The sequence below is a fragment of the Pipistrellus hanaki genome (assembly GCF_964339955.1).
Source record: "Pipistrellus hanaki genome assembly, chromosome: 3".
NCBI lineage: Eukaryota > Metazoa > Chordata > Mammalia > Chiroptera > Vespertilionidae > Pipistrellus > Pipistrellus hanaki.
Window position 1 is genome coordinate 11,607,763 of NC_140505.1, and position 18,231 is coordinate 11,625,993.

General features: G+C 35.7%; 1 protein-coding gene across 2 annotated transcripts in view; it reads left to right on the forward strand.

Moving 5' to 3' along the window:
* The window catches only part of SGCZ (sarcoglycan zeta), a 589,790-nt gene that overhangs the window by 11,087 nt on the left and 560,472 nt on the right, over positions 1 to 18,231 (forward strand). The window lies entirely within an intron of this gene.

Consider the following 18,231-nt stretch of genomic DNA (forward strand, 5'->3'; position numbering starts at 1 on the left):
TCTTCCCACCACACCTTTTGTTAAAACCCTAGATCAGTCTCTCATCTTTTCCAAGCTGAATTTTTGTAAAATGCTCTCTTATTTCAAGGAGCATACATTTATGTTAATTTTGTTTGCAGTGATGCTGGCCTTATTATAGTGTATTCTAATGTGCTGTTGCAGTTGGGCCTGAGGCTGAGGGGTGGGGTCAGACTCACTGTGGAGGGATAGGCACATTCACTTTCTAATTTTAAGACATCTCAGGGTGATTTTGGGGAAGAATGGAAATGGAAGAAAGATGAACTGATTTGGAGGTTTTTAGAAATGCTTTAGGTTATCCTAAAAAATGACAGGAAGATGGTTTCTGGAAACTAGACATGATAGTATTTACTGGTTAATTAAGACTAAATAGGGGGGAAAGGAAACTACAGATTATTTAGCCAAAATAATGATACATTTTAGTTTTCTGAAATCTTTGCATTGCACTGGCCCAGAATCCTGAATTATGTTTGACAATTTTCTTAGATGATTTTCTGTATTTTTGACAGTTTGATCAGATTTTTCGTAGTCAAAAATATTCTCTGCCTCTGGGAATTTAACAGCTCTGCCTCTGTAAGGCGGCCTGAGGACAGTATGCAGAGTGAGAAACCTAACCAGGTAGAGAGCAGGCCTGAAGGGAATCTCAAGAAAGATAGGCCAGGGTGCTTGTATTCTGAAATGTGCATTCTAGCTAGTGGACTTAGTTATTTCGTGACCTATAAATCTCAGTTCTTGGTTTGATGGCTTTGTAATTATTTTATTCTGTTTACCGTTAGTCTTTCAGTAAAAATTACTTAATCATCAGAGCTTATAGTATGAACTAAGAGTCAGGTAGTGCAGGTATGCATAGATCAAAGTGGGACCGGGTGGGGGCACAAAATCTAACTGAAGGCAGTCAGTGATGAACTCTAAGATGTAATTTGCAAGAATGGGGGAGTCTAAGAAACAAGATCTGTTCATGGCTCCTCAAAGGCAGTCTTCCTTATTGAGAAACCAGACAGTTCCCTGACCCTATTCAACTGGTTGACCTCTTTTTAGCCTATTCAATCAACAACCTACATTCCACAGTTCCAGATTTCCCCTTTAGAATAAGATAATAAAATGTAGTCCCTTACCTGCGTAAGGGTCTTTGTTAATTTCCTGTTGCTTACTTTGTAATCCATACTCTTCAACATGATACAACATGATATTGAGATTGCTCAAAACACACACAGGGGTAGGCGGAGGTAGGTTCATGAAGAACTCTGTGCCAAAGTGTGCTTAAATATAGCAAGTACTCGACAAGAATGCGTAAAGAATGAAGGGCTGCAATTTGAGCTTTTATGAGGTGGTAATTAAGTGCACTGTGCCATTGTGGCATTCTTTTGAGTTAATAAAGCTATTGTGATAATCATAACATGCATGTCTTTTTCCATATGAACAACTGCAAACCTACTTTGCCCCACTCTTGTAAATAAATGTATGTGTGTGTGTTGTCTACATGCACAGTGCAATCAGAATCCCTATCTATCATCTGTCTATCATCTATCTATCTATCTATCTATCTATCTATCTATCTACCTATCATCATCTATCTATTCCTAAATGTGTGTGTGTGTGTATATATCACACACATGCACATTCTACCTTAACTTCAGTAAATAAATCACTTCTTATTCATGCCAGTTCCTTTCCTTCCTCTGTAATATTTTATATGTATTTCTCTGAAATACATTTTTGCTTCTTTGCTGAGAGAACTTGAGTTGAGTTCTTGAATAGTACTTAGTCCTAGGAAGAGACAGTTGTTTCTTCCTTTGTGTTCCTATACACTTTGCACACTTAATTCCACTATACATTCTTAACTCAATCGTATGTAGTAGAGAAAGTGGTCTGTGTGATACCAGTCTTTTGAGGCTTGATGAAAATGGCTTCAGTGGCAGTATAAACTCATTGTTCCTAAATGTTCTGAACCTCCTTGAAAATAATATGTATTTTTTACTTGTTAAGACTGAGTCCTGTCATATTAAGTTTATTGTTTATATTGCTTTTATCTCCCATATATTTCTTTTTTTTTTTTGGTATAAATTACGAAAGAGATATGTTAAAATTTCTTTTATGATGGTGTTCTTGCAGATCTCTCCACTTTTGCCTTATATGTTTTAGGCTATGTTTCATATACACATAAATTTAGAATTGTTATAATTTTCTGATGAATTGAGCTCTTTATTATTGTAATGACCTTCTTTGTTTCTAGTAATAATTTCTGAGATAATTTGATTTTTCTAATTTTAATCTAGCTACATCAGCTTTAACTAATATCACTCTACTATTACCCAACTTTATTTGTGATAATATTTTCTATATAAATTTTCTTCATGCTTTTATTTTTAATATCTTTGTATAGTTAAGTTTTATATTTATCTCTTGCAAGCAGTTTAGAGCTAAATTTTAGAAATCCATTTGGATATACCACATTTAGCTTACTTATATTTCCTATAAATTATAGTACATTTGGATTTATCTCTGCTACCTTACTTCATGATTTTTCTTTATTCCAGAACCCACTTTCCCATTGTCTGATGTATACAAGATGGTGGCAAACTAGATTCTTGTGGTTTTTAAGAAATTTCTTTAAAATATCTTTATTCCATCCTTATGTTTGAGATATTTTTTTCCTGGGCATACAACACTAGATGAATAGGTATTTTCTTCTTAGAATATTGAAGGCATTATTTCAATACCTCTTTACTTCCAGTGTTATCAGTGACAAATCAGATCTTAGTCCAAGTGTCATTTTATAGAGATAGGGCTTCTTTTCTCTTTAGCTACTTCAAAGATGCAGTGTTTAGTGTCTTTAATGTTCTTCAATTTTACTATGATAAAACTATTTGTGATTTTCTTTTTATCTAGCTTACTATTTTATGTATTCTAAATCTTTGTGAAAAGAGAGAAAAATTGACTCTGTTATTAATATTTAAAACAATTTTGCTATCTTTTTTATAGCTTTGTTTGTCTTAGTAGTTTATTCCTTTTTTATTACTGAGTGAAATTTCACTTTATGTATGTTCTTCAGTTTGCTTATTCATTCACTGATTGGAGGAGATCATGGTTTCTCCCGTTTTTAGTGATTATGAAAATAAGTCTTATAAATATGTATATGCATGTGTAAGTATGGACATTAGTTTTTAATTCTGTTGGAAATACCTAGGAGCACTATTTATGGATCATATGGTAAGGTTATGTTTACCTATTAAGACACTTTTCCTAGCAACTGCAACTCTGGTGACTATGCTATATCTTTTTTTAGATCATACTAGTATGTGCATATATAGTGTGGAATTTAATTTATTTTATTTTATCCAAACTGTAGAAAATATAAACATGTATACAGAAACACTGAGGATTATAGATTGTGTTTTATATTTTACATACCTAATTTTACCTACTAGATCTCTGACATGTTAAATATTTATTATGTATTTGTTGTATATTTAGTAATATTTGATACTTGACAAACATGCTATAATGGAAGAAAAAGTATATTTTATCTTTTATTATTATTATTTGTATGTTACCTGGTCCAACACTGACTAAAAAACATGAGTTAAATGATGAAGTAGTTCACAGTTCCTATGACTGATAATTAATTATACATTTCTAGGCTTTTATAGGTTCAACACTATCCTGCAGTGATGGTACAAGACATCATTTTTGGGTCAGGTGGGGGCAATTTCCCCTTTGGATTTTTGGAGTCAACTTTTAACATATAGGGTATATACCTGAGATCCTATATCTTTGCTGCCTGGTTTCAGGAACTAACTAGTGGCAGTAATCCTGGTTCAGTTCAGTTTCAGATTACTCTGAGGAAGAGATTGTTTGGCATCACTAGCCATCATCTCAAAATGCTGGAGAAATAGAAAGCAACCTATGTAATATGATTTAGATTCTTTAATCTCCCTATTTTAAAATATTTCTGAATTGTCTGAAATTTCCATCTTTTTTTGTTTTGGTTTGGATTTTATTTGAATTTATTGGGGTGACCCTGGTTAATAAAATTATATAGGTTTCACATGTACATTTCTATGATACATACTCTGAATATTGCATTGAGTGCCCCACCACTTAAACTCAAGTCTTCTTTGGCCCCTTAACTCTCTCCCCACCTCTCTTCTTTCTGGTAACCACCATACTTTTGTTTGTTTCTATGAGCTTTTGTTTGTTCTTTTTTCTTGTTTATTTATTTGTTGCTTTCATTTTATATCCTGTATAAGAGTGAAATCATTTGACTCTTTTTATGTCTGACTTATTTCATTTAGCATGATATTCTCAAGATTCATTTATGTTGTTGCAAATGGTAGTATTTCACCTTTTCTTATGGCTGACTAGTATTCCATTGTGTACATGTACCACATCTTGTTTATCCAGCTGTCTCTCAAAGCACACTTTGGTTGTTTCCATGTCTTGGCCACTGTGAATAATGCTGCAATGAACATGGAGGTTCATATGTCTTTTTAAATAAATGTTTTCAATTTTTTCTTTTGGATTAAGAGAGTGCTTCTCAAACTATCTATAATAATAAAAGGGTAATATGCTAATTAGACTGGGTGTCTTCTGGACCTCATTCTGGATGCCCTTCCTGACAAAGCTGATGGCTGTGAGTGCCAGGTAATGATATCACGTAGCAACATCTGGCTTTCTCTCCCTAGCAAATAGCCTCCTTGGAGTTTCTTCAAGAACATGACTTGCTTTATAACCAGGTGTAAACATTTTACATTTTAACCAAATGTCTGTGAAGCATTTTCCCATGCCTCATCTCATTTGATCCTCACAGAAGTCCTAGAGTAGGTATATAGGAGACTTGATGAAAACCTATTTTCTTTTCATTAGAAAATGAAGATTTAGATAGCTTAGAAACTTGACCCAGCTGAAAAGAAGTAAGAAATGGTGGAACTTGAAAATTACTTCCGGTTTTCTCACTGCACAGAATATAGTCAAACACTGCTGCAGTTAAATATTTTACCCTTTGTTCTCCCTGTATGATGTATAATAATAATCTGCTTTGTGTTAATATTTACTGTTATGTTGCTAACAATTACATGAAAGAGAAGTTGGGGTGGTTCACTGGGATGGAAAAAGTTTAGCTAATCAGAAAGCAGGTCTAATTAAGCAAGTTTATTCTCTATATATAAAAAGCTAAATTGATTCACACATGCACAATATATCTTGTGCATATATATATATAACACACAGATGCCATTTGCTGGTACCAATGGCATGTGTGTGTTTTGATCTGACATTGTTGATGGTGAATTTAGTTGACACTTCTATGATAAAGAAAGGGCGAATAGCGATATTAAAATATTTCTTCTAATTAATTTCTTCTCACTGTGCATGGATTCAAGCACTGGGGCACTAGTTTTAAAATAAATGTTCATTCACACATGTGCAGTACATATGAAACTCTCGCTAACATCACTCGCACATGTATGTCTCAACCTGTCATTGTTGATTGTGAATGTGGTTGTTTTTGTTGACATTCAATGGGAACCCCATCACGATTTATTCATCGACTCTCTGACCTACCGACCAGCCAGTACGTAAGATGCACACTAGTGATTTAAAAATAAATGTTGACTTGCGCATGTGCGATATACACTGAGTGGTCAGGTTATTATGATCCCTGGACATATACTAATCTGGCCACTCAGTGCACTTCTCTTGAGTACCTCATTTATTTGATATCAAAGATCCTATAAATAGTGCACCTGATCAGTTTTCCCCATTGCACTGGCTGATAGAAAGCTCAGGGAAAATAGGTGGTTGATCTCCAGCAAAAATCTAGAATACTTTTGGTACCCATTTGAAAGACAAATACACTGAATGGCCAGATTATTATGCGTTCAGAGATCATAATAATCTGGCCACTCAGTGTATATAAAACTCTCACTGGCACCAATCACATGCGTTTTAATTGTATATTATTATATTATATTATATTATATTACATTATATTATATTATAATATTATATTTTATATTATTTTGACAAAATTTTTGCAGTAATGTAATTGCCACATGAATATTTCTTCTAATTAATTTCCTTTCAATGTGTATGAATCCATGCACCAGGCCACTAGTGTGTATATAACAACAAACTAAATCCATTTGTAAAAATATTTACTTCAAATGTAAAATAAAGATGCTGCAATAGGTGATTGCAAGTACTGTAATCCATTCTAATTCTGTGATAGAAAACTAATGTATTAAATCATTTGTGAGAGTTTCTAGCTTAGTACAAACATATTTATCAGATTTGCTAGTTAAGCAGATTCCCGGAAGGACATTTTTCCCTGTTGGGTAGGATATGTCCCATTCCAATAAAGGAAGAAGTTTCTCCCAGTTATTCCCTATCATATCATCCTCTCAGATTCCTGTAGTAGCAATAGTTTCACTTTCCAAAATAAGTTTTAAAGAAGATTTCTCTTTATGTTTTCTCCCCATAAAGTATATATAATGTCATAAATGCAGTGATCTTGCTTGTCCAATCTATTCCTGGTATCTAGATTGATGACTGGTATATAGTACATGCTTAGCAATTGTATTAAATGAATGAAGGAGTGAATAATTGAATGAATGAGAAGGCCCATATAGAGCAATCTGGTATGAGGTTCTATATAACCAGGGAACAGGGAAGGACCTCCTAACCATAGTGAAGAAAAAGGCGTGGGGAAAGTAAAGGTGACATACTGAAATGGAGGAAAGTGCTAGTTGGGGAAGATGTCCTAATTTATGTCATCTATGATTATTGTTGTGCCAAACCTATAATGCTATTGGAAAACTCTGTAATAGGCTACCTGTCCTGCATTACTGGGGATGGACTGCACTGCCCTTAAGGGTGGACCTTGGCAACTTTGTTTTAAATTCTCGAGTCTCACTACTTAATCATAATATAGGGTGTCACAGAAAAATGTATACACACTTTAACCACTATAACTCACTTAATTTACATTCCTTTTCAGGTTTAACTGATTTGAAATAATGGGTGAAGCCAGACTAAGCTTTGAACAAAGGAAATGTATCCTAAAGTGCCACTAGACTTTTTTTTTTTAATGGGGATACATGAAAGATAAAGTTTACAGTACAAAACTGGCCAACAGTCAACAAACTGAGGGTATACAAATTCTGAATGAAATGATTCTTGTTGTTTGCGATTCCATTGCTTTGTATTATCAGCAGAGCCTGGACCAGAACAACCATCAGTTTGAAAACAGGCATTGACAAAAAAGAATTCATTTCTGTAGCTTCTTTTAAATTTGGAAAATGAACTGTACGTTAATAAACACTGGTTTTATAATCATTCCAAGTGCATATACGCTTTTCGGGACACCCTGTACGTGGAGCATGGAGAGGCATCTGACCCATGCTGAGCTAATTAGATTCTCTCTCCCTGGTATGTGGAAGGAATAACCAGATTGCCAACCCTGTTGGATGCAGTATCTGCTTTCCTAGCTAATCGTTTTTGTAAAACCTCCTTTAAAATGCTTTTATTTTATAAAATGCTTTGCTACTATAACTCACTTGCAACCATCTTTTAGAAAGCTCCCTTTAGAATTCTCTTAGAAAAGCTTTGATAATATAACCTACTTACTCATAATTTCAAAAGTATCATGACCTAATTGCAATACAAAGGAGAAATTAAAGGAAATAACAGGAAAGCGTTTTATGAGGTTTGATGTATTTCAATGTGTAAATTTTAGGAGACAGCAAATGCAAAAGCTACCACTGCAGATTGATGGAGATGTGTTGCGTTTGCCCACTCATGTTCCTGGTGGTGACATGACATTGCATCTCTTGATAAACTCTGAACAAAACAACACACAGCATTTCTTTCCAAATACGTGGTATGTATTCCTGGGCAGTTCATTGACTGTGCGAAAATGAATTAACTTTTGCCAAAGAAAGCAAGAATAAAATAAACATGGGTTCCAGGCACAGTGGGGCACAACTGTCCCACACATTGTTAGGTTTTTAGCCAAAACACTGCGACAACCAAAAATGTCTTCACAAATTTAAAATATCCATGCCAGTGGGTAGTATTGCCCCAGTTGCAATTACTAGTATTGAATTAGCCAAGGATAAGTAGACCTATTTTGGGGGTTCCTAGAATTTTAAATTGTTAGAAAGTCAACTTTTAGTCTATGGATGTGGGCTCCTGCTGCTGAAAAATAAGGAAGCCAAACAGACAGGAGAGAAAGGGTCCCCTTTCTTTCTGGAGTCCTAGGATGTTCCTCTGGAAGAAAATGTTGCTTCTTGCTCCTCTTCAACCTCACCTCTCCTCATACACACATTAGCTTAGTTTGATTTCTCTCCTTTGGCATTAAAATAAACTTTGACCAGGTATTATTATCCATCTCTTACTGAATCCAAAGGAACTTTGAAGTTTTTCATATTGATTTCTATATCTTAGAGCAAATAAAATTATTTCAATGTTCTATAGTTTATGCAAATTTTTGAAAGCTTATACCTTTGTTGAAACGGGTTGGTTAGGAATCAAATTGTCTCTGAGTGTAACCAGAATTGCCCAGACTACAAGAGGTGGGGGCAAAAGCAGGCCCCATGTGCTAAGGCCTGTGGCTTAGGTGTTCCCCAAATTCTCTCTTCTAGCCCCAGTGAGACACTGTTTTACATAACTAACATGAAGTACGCATGCTTCCTGATGTATTTATGATTCTCACACTTAATGGAATAAGATGAGATAAGAGGAAGTTTGGAGTACAACTTTGTTTATATAAATATCAATTTATCCAAAGAGAGCAACAAAAATGACTTTTGCAATACCACTTTCATATTTATTAATTACCTCAAACACTTCTGGTTTTAGTATATAGTTTAGACCAGTGGTTGGCAAACTCATTAGTCAACAGAGCCAAATATCAATAGTACAAAGATTGAAATTTCTTTTGAGAGCCAAAATTTTTAAACTTAAACTTCTTCTAATGCCACTTTTTCAAAATAGACTCGCCCAAGCCGTGGTATTTTGTGGAAAAGCCACATTCAAAGGGCCAAAGAACCGTATGTGGCTCACAAGCCACAGTATGCCGACCATGGGTTTAGACTATCTTGAGAAAAGTTATTTTTCCCATTATTTTAATTGATAAAAATGTTAGTCATCATTGTTGTTTTCTATTTGTTCTTGAAATTATTTTAAGATGCATATTTGTCAGTTATAAATGTCTACTGCAGATATATACCAGTACTTTCACGGTATAAAACCTTATGAAGATTATGTTTAATTAAATGAATATCTTTTGGTTCTATATTTTTTACAGCTATGTCAAACCATTTTTATATTTAAAAAAATGTGTTTTGTCTCCAATAAGTGTGTTGCAAGAGTAGGCACTGAATGAATATTGTTGAATTAATTAACCTTTAAAGGAAAGTTGTTTTTTAATACTCATCTTACAGCTTTTCCCACTCTCAATTCATTATGAGACACAAGTGAGTATGTGTTGAGGAATGATCTATATGCTCACAACAGATTTCTCCTTAGTCAAATCACCTGTTTCATCCCATATTTATTTAAATAAGGTGGATAACTATCAGTATTCAGGCAAATGAGTCATCTACTTTGGCTCCTGAGACACTCATGATTGTGTGATACAATTATTGGGATATGAATAGTGTCTCTATGCATCCCAGGGTAAAATTCCCATCACCATCATAAGGGGAAAAACAAGTCTTTCCCAAATGACCATTTGATTGAATTTGGTATTCTATCTTTATCTGAGAGTAACAGGAAATAAATGATAGTATGAAATAAATGATAGAAGCCTTAGAGCCGGTGCATCAGAGTTTATGAATTATATTGACTCAGCAACATATTTTAACTCAGCATAGACAAATCATGATTGTTATTTTATAGTTTGGTCAAATCACACACTTACATTTCTCTGTAAACTACATCAAAACAAAACTGTTTTTGGAGAAGCACGTAAGAAAATTTGGGAAAATAGTATCATGACAGTAAATCATGTGCCTAATCTCTGGGAGAGTTAAATCCCTAGCATATTTAACTCTGAAAATAAATGAATTTACATAATGATTGATAAATATGTTATGATAATAGCCACCCACTTAGCCAATTATCTTGTACAAAAGTACTCCATACAGAGTTACTGAACAGAGTTTAATTTGACTATAAAAAATCTTTGCTTTCCTAATCATGGAAAACTTAAGAGTAGCCCTGATGATATTGCTCAGTGAATAGAGTGTCAGCCCACACACTGAAGGTTCACAGATTCAATTTCTGGTCAAGGACATATACCTGTGTTAGAGGTTCAACCAATAGATGTCTATCTCACTCTTTCTCTCCTCCTCCCTCCCTTCTTCCTTCCTTTCCTCACTTCCACTCTCTTTCTAAAAATAAATAATTAAAAAAAAACCCTCAGGTGATGTTAACAAATAACAATAACAACAACAAAGAAAGTAAAAGAAAACTTGGAGTAAAATGAGTTGCAGCCTGACCACAGAAGGAGAAATTCACCATCTAACAGCCTCTGAGAAGCCAGTTCTATTGAATGCTCTCTCATTGCTCAGCTTGGGAACCACACCAACATAGATTAATTACAGCTCCATTTATGAACTGTGTGAACTTGGCCAAGATGTTTATCTTTACTAAGTGTCAATTCTGTCAAACAGCAAAATGGGATCAATAATTGTACCTACTCTTTATCTGTTGTGAGGCTATCCTGAGGTGGTTATGTAGGTAGAGTCACCAGGGCTTGACCCAGAGCCATCCATCCATATACCAATTATCATTTTGTTATTATTGTTGGAATGATATTCAGGAGAGCTGGTGTGAATGAGTGAAGCAGGAGTGGGATGGATAAAAAATGAGGGTATTCACCTGTGTAAGGCGGTGGGTTCACTCTGGGAAGAGAAGCTGGTGAGCTGGCTGTGTGGAACAGTATTGCCGGATGGCCACGTGAAATCTCTCCTCGGATGAGATGCAAGTGTTGTTCTTTGCATGGCTCTATGGTAGAAGTAAATGTAAGCGCATGAGCTTAATAATACCAAAAGCTCTCTCAAGGTTCTTAACTGCCTAAAGGCAGCTTTTAATTTTCAGCACTGAGAAAAGTCAATCAGCCTCTACCTAAAAATATTCATTGGAATGTGTTTTGCATGCATTAAAACCTAATTTCACATCTCACCAAGTTTAACTTCTTTTTTTGCTCAACTAGTCTCAGATTCTGGGTATTTTATTTATTTACAATAGAGCACATGGGTTGTTTAAACTTAGGTCTGCATTAAATAACTATTCTGCCTCTTTGCATGCTTTTAGCAATGTTGTTTCCTTGAGATATTTTAAAATATGAAGGCTTTCAGTAGAAATTTAAGAAAAGTTATAAACTATAAATAAATTTTCTCTCAACCCACTGGGGGAAGCAAAATCTTATGGGATGAAAAAGCGAAATTTAATTAAAATATAGTCATATTGCGTCGTCAATATTTTGCATAGGGTTTGTTGCATGAATGTTTATCAAGGTAAAGTTATAGTAACACATTTATCTGTTCTGATATACTCTTCTGTGTGCAGAGTCCTTGTTTTGCAAGCCTTGTTGCTATCACTTCTCTTTGTTCGAAGACTTTATACAAGAAATTTCATATTTTACTTTGTATAAGTAGACAAGCTAGTTAGTTTGTGTATGCTGATATTTAAAAATGCTAAAAGGAAAAATGAGTGCCTATAATTCAGAAAATAAAGAGAAGGAATTTCTAGTGAAATCCCTCTTTACGTATTTCCAGTGTGGGGTTCAGGGCAAAGGGGGATAAGTAGGAGGGGAAAGAAGCTTGATTATAGCCCTGCCTGGGTTGGTGTAATTTGTTATCTCTGAGAATCCAGCCCTCAGGGTACAGGAGTCAAACAGAAACCACCACTAAATTTCAAGAAGTTAGTTCAGTGAGTTCAGTTCTTAACCCTCCTTTGTGGGTTATAATAGTCACTTTTTTGATCCTACCAATTTCATAAAAGAATATGTGCATGTAAGCAGGACAGGATGCCTGAAAGGTAAAGAGAGAATCTGTCAGTTTTCCCAAAAGATTGCCTTCAGTATAATGGTTCAATTCATTACCTACGACCTTTCCTCTTAGCCAAAAAACATTCCAGAACTTTCTTATAGAAATAGTTCAAGAAATGATGATTTTTATTCTCTCAATTCTAGCATTCTCTCTAATGGTAACGCTATTGCTATTACAGCTGCAACTATTACAACCACTTCTACCCTTTTAGTTCTTTAAAATACTTGACATTTAGAAAATGCAATTCCAAAAATTGAAAGTAACACAATGTTTCCTATATTTTCTTTAATAGTGAGTTGATAACAATAATAGTATCCATGTATGTGTTTTTTGTTGTTGTTGTTGCTTTGCCCATTTTTGGGAATTTGGAATATTTATACAGAACCGGCACAAGGTCTTTGATATGTCCAACTGATGCCATTGTTATAACCTGGTTATTATTTTACAGGAAAGGAGCGAATGGAAGATTAGATAACATAAATATGCCTTTTGTATAGCTTTGCCAAAAAGCTGCATTTAACATTTTTCGAAGTCTGATCCCTGCTGATACATGGGGGAAGGGAATAGACAAAGGCAGTTGAGTCACATGCCCAGTAAGATCTAAGTGACATAAGGAGGTGCTTATCTGCCTGCCTGTCAGTCACACCTGAAAGCCAATGAGTGGCCATAATAGGCATGGCCACTGCAAGTATGACAAACCTGAATGTTTCAATTTCCTAACTAGAAAGGCCTCTCTCTCTCTGTCTCTCTGTCCCTCTCTCTCTCTCTCTTGGGCTGCCTTCCTGACCCTCCTGTGGCAGGGGGACGCACTCCCCTGTGCCCACATAGTGCAGGGCCACGTTGGGCTCCACTGGGCTCCACGCGTGGACTCATGGACCTTAATAGCTTGGATGCTGAACCACACCAGCTGCAACATGGAAGGGATGCTATGGACACTGACCTCACTTTGTTGAACTCCCAGCTGCCCCTCTCCCAGGTCAGAATACAGAACCCAAGAAATGTAACTTCAAGCAAATAAAATCTTCTTCCACATACCATCCTCCCGTGGGGCCTTCTGAAAATCCTTATTTCAGTGGGCCCCAAGAACCTCCACATCTCACTCCCCCGAATGACAGGGGAGTTTCATTTTCTGGGATCACAGCTACCTTTAGAACATTTTTGGAATAAGATAAAATGCTACATTAAAATGTCCTTTTTCTTGAAACTAGAATTGCATTTGGTTTCATTTTTATCCCCAAGGAATGAAATGACTGGCTCTGGGCAGATGTTAGGAGTAATAGATGTCAGCCTAGCCCATGGGCCATACATGAGATGTTTGGGCGCAGCTGGGCTGTGTGAGCTGCATTTTTCCTAAACTACAAAGGGACATTAAAGGCGCCTGTGGACCAGGAAGGCTCAGGCCAAGGACAGGCATGCACTCCAGTATTCAAGCACAATGGACGGAAAATGCATTCTTTAGAACACTCATTGATAGCTTTAATTTTGGCTTCAAGTCTGTACTGCTTTATCACTATCTCGGTTTGCACATAGACCCCTAGAGTATTTTTCTTACAATGCCTTTCCTCTGGTTGTTGTTGATAGAAAGCACCTTTGGTCCTTCCAATGGGTGACTGTTAGTAGTTACCCTGTTTCCCCGAAAATAAGACAGTGTCTTATATTAATTTTTGCTCCCAAAGATGCGCTAGGTCTTATTTTCAGGGGATATCTTATTTTTTCCATGAAGAAGAATACGGTACACATTTATTGTTAAATGAAAATAAAGGAAATTTATTACCTGTATACGGTACGGTAGTACAGTAGTTGTCAACACAAACCAGACAAACTGTGAATCCTACAGTATCAAGAATTTACTCACTTATTCAATGACAATCATGTCATCATCTTCTGGAACATCATCATAACAATCCAATTCCTGAATTTCCTAGTGAATTTCTTGTGACTCCATTTCTTTCAGAATCAGTGGACCAAATCTCTCATGGTTATCTTAGGGGGGCCTTATTTTCGGGGGATGCCTTATATTTCACTCAGAAGGAAACCTGTAAGTAGGTCTTATTTTCGGAGGGTGTCTTATTTTCGGGGAAACACGGTACTACTATTCCAGAGCTCACCGAATCTGATCCGAGTTGGGCAGGGTCAGGCTGCGGTGGCAAATGGTTCAGTTCGGCTTGTCTTGGTGATGAAGCTTTGCCATTTGGACCGAAAAGCTTCTATTTGCTGCTCCCGTTGTGCTCAAAAGACCCAGGGCAGGCTTCATAGTAGTTTGCCATCAATTGGCTCTAATCATCCCGAGTAACCGCGAAGTGGCTAAACGCACTCATAAACACCTGTAGGCATTGCTAGATAGATAGCAATGGGCATACGTGTGCTCCAGACAGAAATATGAAATCTAGACTTGCCCTGAAGCGAGTAAAGCAGTGCCTGTGAAAATAACGAGTTCAGCAAGATTTCGATTGTTTTGGGTTATATTCAGATAATGGAATTTTCCTGAAATGTTCACTGTTTCCTCTGGTGGATACCAAAATACAGTGGATTTCAGGAAACGTTTTTTACATGCCGTCTCCATAGAACCACTTTTATGAAGTAGAAAGCTTTATACACATGCAAAATATTCCCATATTAATATCTTGAAAGAGCAAGGATTATCTTAATTGTAATTCTGATGTATCTAGTTTAATGCCACAAAATGCTGCAATCTACTTCAGTTAAGTAAGAGGCTTAAAAGCTAATTTCTCACAGCGTTTTGCATATTCATCAGTCTACATTGTCATTATTTAAGGATGGGAAGAGGGAGTTGCTTCAAGATTAAATGTTAAAAGATGCAAACTAACATGCTCATTTAATTAAGAAAGCATGCAGCCCAGCCTGTGGGAAGAGTGTCAACCTTAACGCTGGGTTTTATATGTCCTCTGCTGGACTAGTTTTCATCATCGTCTCATTATCGGAAACTCCTCGTTTCTTTTCTAATTGAAAGAACACCTGCTCTTCATTTCTTATTGCGTTCGCTGTTTTCATTTGCTTTTAGTAACATCTCTAAAGACCAATTGTCAGATTAGATGCTTAAAACTGTTCCTGCAGCAGCCTGGATAGGCAATTAGCTTGGAGAGGGGAAGTGGCGACCAAGCGTTCCAAGTTTGGGTCTGAGGTTTCTTAAATATGACCTCTGTAAGGGATGCGCCTCTTTTGGGAACGTAAATTGTAATTGCAGGCTCCTCTCTGTTCAGGAAACTGGCCTGAGATTGCATAGGAAGATGGGCGTGTCTACCATGGCAACACCCAGGAAGCAATTAGGAACTGAACAGAGGTTTTCGATTTCAAACCCTGTTTTGATTAGCTAGTTACACTGGGTATTATATAAGCAATTGTGCTCACAGACTCCTCCAAGTTGGATGAGTCAAAATTAAAGCAAATAAACCTCAATGAGTGCTCACTTTGGAAACATTAAATGGAAGACGCAGGGGTGGGATTTTATTTTATTTTAATTTTATTTTTTAATTATAGTTGACATCCAATATTATTTTATATGAGTTTCAGGTGTACAGCATGGTGGTTAGATGATCATATCGTTTGCAAAGTGAGCCACCGGATATTTCAAAGTACCCCACCTGGCACCAAGTTTAGCTATTACAATATGATTGGCTTTATTCCCTGTGCTGTACTTAACATCCCCAGGACTGTTTTCTCAATCCCTCCCCCTTTTTTACCTAGCAATCATTCCCTCCCCTAGGACAACCATCAGGTTGTTGGTTTATTCCCCCTTGTATCAATGTGTCTATTTCTGTTTGTTTATGTTGTTCTTTAGATTCTGCATATAAGTGAAATCATGTGATTTTTGCATTTTTCTGTCTGACTTATTTCTTTTAGCGTAATACCCTCTAGGTCTATCCATGCTTCACAAATGGTAACATTTCATTCTTTTTATGGCTGAGTAATATTCCATTGCATGTATGTACCACAGCTTTTTTTTTTTTTTTTTTTTTAATTCACTCTACTATTGATGGGCACTTAACTTGCTTCTGTATCTTGGCTATTGTAAGTAACACTGCAATGAACATAGGGGTACATATAACCTTTAGAACTAGTGTTCCAGGTTTCTTTGTATATATACCCAGAAGTAGAATCGCTTCTGGGTATATATACAAGGGCAATTCTATTTAAAATTTTTGATGATCACCACACTGTTTTTCATGGTACCTTTATCAGATTGCTCTGTTGATGGAGAAGCAGTGGTAGAGTTTCAGATTTTCTGATAAAGTCAAAGTTTTAAGTAGCAAATATCTTTGCTAAAATGTGTGTATTTTAGACAATCACTGTGCATGGTTTTTTTTTTTTAATATATTTTATTGATTTTGTACAGAGAGGAAGGGAGAGAGAGATAGAGAGCTAGAAACATCGATGAGAGAGAAACATCAACCAGCTGCCTCTTGCACACCCCCTACCGGGGATGTGCCCGCAACCACGGTACATGCCCTTGACCGGAATCGAACCTGGGACCTTTCAATCCGCAGACTGACGCTCTACCACTGAGCCAAACCGGCTTCGGCGACTGTGCATGTTTTCATAGTAAAACAAAAATGTATACCAAAGTTTCTTATTTATTTATATAGTCTATTTTATAATTCCAAAAAAAGGGGAAAAAAGTAAATAATTTTATATTGTGGGTCACTCATATTTTAACAAATGTTTTTAGTGACACTTTTGATGCCTAACTTTTTATTATAGATAGAAATATACTTTCTTTTAGATGGCTGAGCATTGGTTAGCCCTTATACTATATTAAAAATTATGAAAGTCTAAAGTGAATATGCAAAAGCTTTTATTAGTCAATGGCATGAAACAGGAACTGGTATTAAAACAAGATTGTGGGAACTTGTACAAATCTGTATTCTTACAAGTCACAGAGTACAGCTGAAAGACAACCACACATGTATAATTTCATGTTGCTAATAACATAGATGCATGCTTAGAATTACTCCTCTTCTTTTTCCCAGAGACGTTTCATTCCCTGAGAAAGGTGGAAAGCATTCTCCTTTCGTTAAAAGCGTTTCAGGAAAATTGAGTCTTTCCCATTTTCTGAAGACTTACATAGCATCATTATTTTTGTAGATCCAGAGGTTGTTGGGGGTCTTTATGTTAAGCAGCTTCTTCCTCTTTTACTGCAGCAATCCTCTGAAAATTACTTATCAAATGTAGAGAGATTCCTATATTTCACAAAACTTACAAATCTGTGTAGGAGTGGGGCATTTAGGATTTGTCGCTTTTTTTGTGTGTGCATACTGATATTACATAGCAGATGGACCAGTACTAGAGAGAATTTTAAATAATAAGCCCATATTAGAAATTTAACTAACTGGCCTATGGGACTAATAAGCCTATATTAGAAAATTTTCTCACAAATGTAAATCTTTGTATCTTCAAATGCTTCTTAATATATAGAAATACTGAATTTTTGCTACAATAAATTTATGTATATTTCCTATATGCTTTCCCAAAGGAAAAAAAAAAGTATCTTTTTACCTTTTTGTGTATTTTACTTACAGGTAAAATATGATATAACATTTTTTAACAATCAAAACCCCGAGACAGTACTGAAATGTGTTTAGCTGTAGAGTTACTCTTCTTGAAATTATATAGGTAAAACTTTTAAACTAAGAAACACTAATTTCCTTAAGCAGTCTATGAGCTTATCTACAATTAAGTGGGAATTATTTAATAATAACTTTAGTATAAATTATGCTTGCCTGATAGAATCTTCTCCCTTTCACTGCTATCCCTCAGTAGTGGAATAAGAGGTATCGAATGCTTTTGTACATTTAAACTGTTAAATTTTACTGAATTCCATTGATTAAAATTCTAATTTTTATTATGTTGAGCATAAAAATAGACAACTATCTACATCAAGTTTCCATGGTTTTTCATTACAACAGATCAGTGATCAGTTGTAATCTGTTGCCCCAAAGAGGGAATCTGAATACTATCTATTTTTTCAGATGATGATGTTGAAGCGTATTATATTTCCCCCATTATAGCCATAGACTGTTCTTTAGTCCCCCTAGAAAAAAATCTAACCATGCCCACTGTTAACATATTAGTAGATTTATCAACTAAACTTCATATCATCTCTATGACATTGTGTGCATTGCCTAAGGTAGTGAAACAC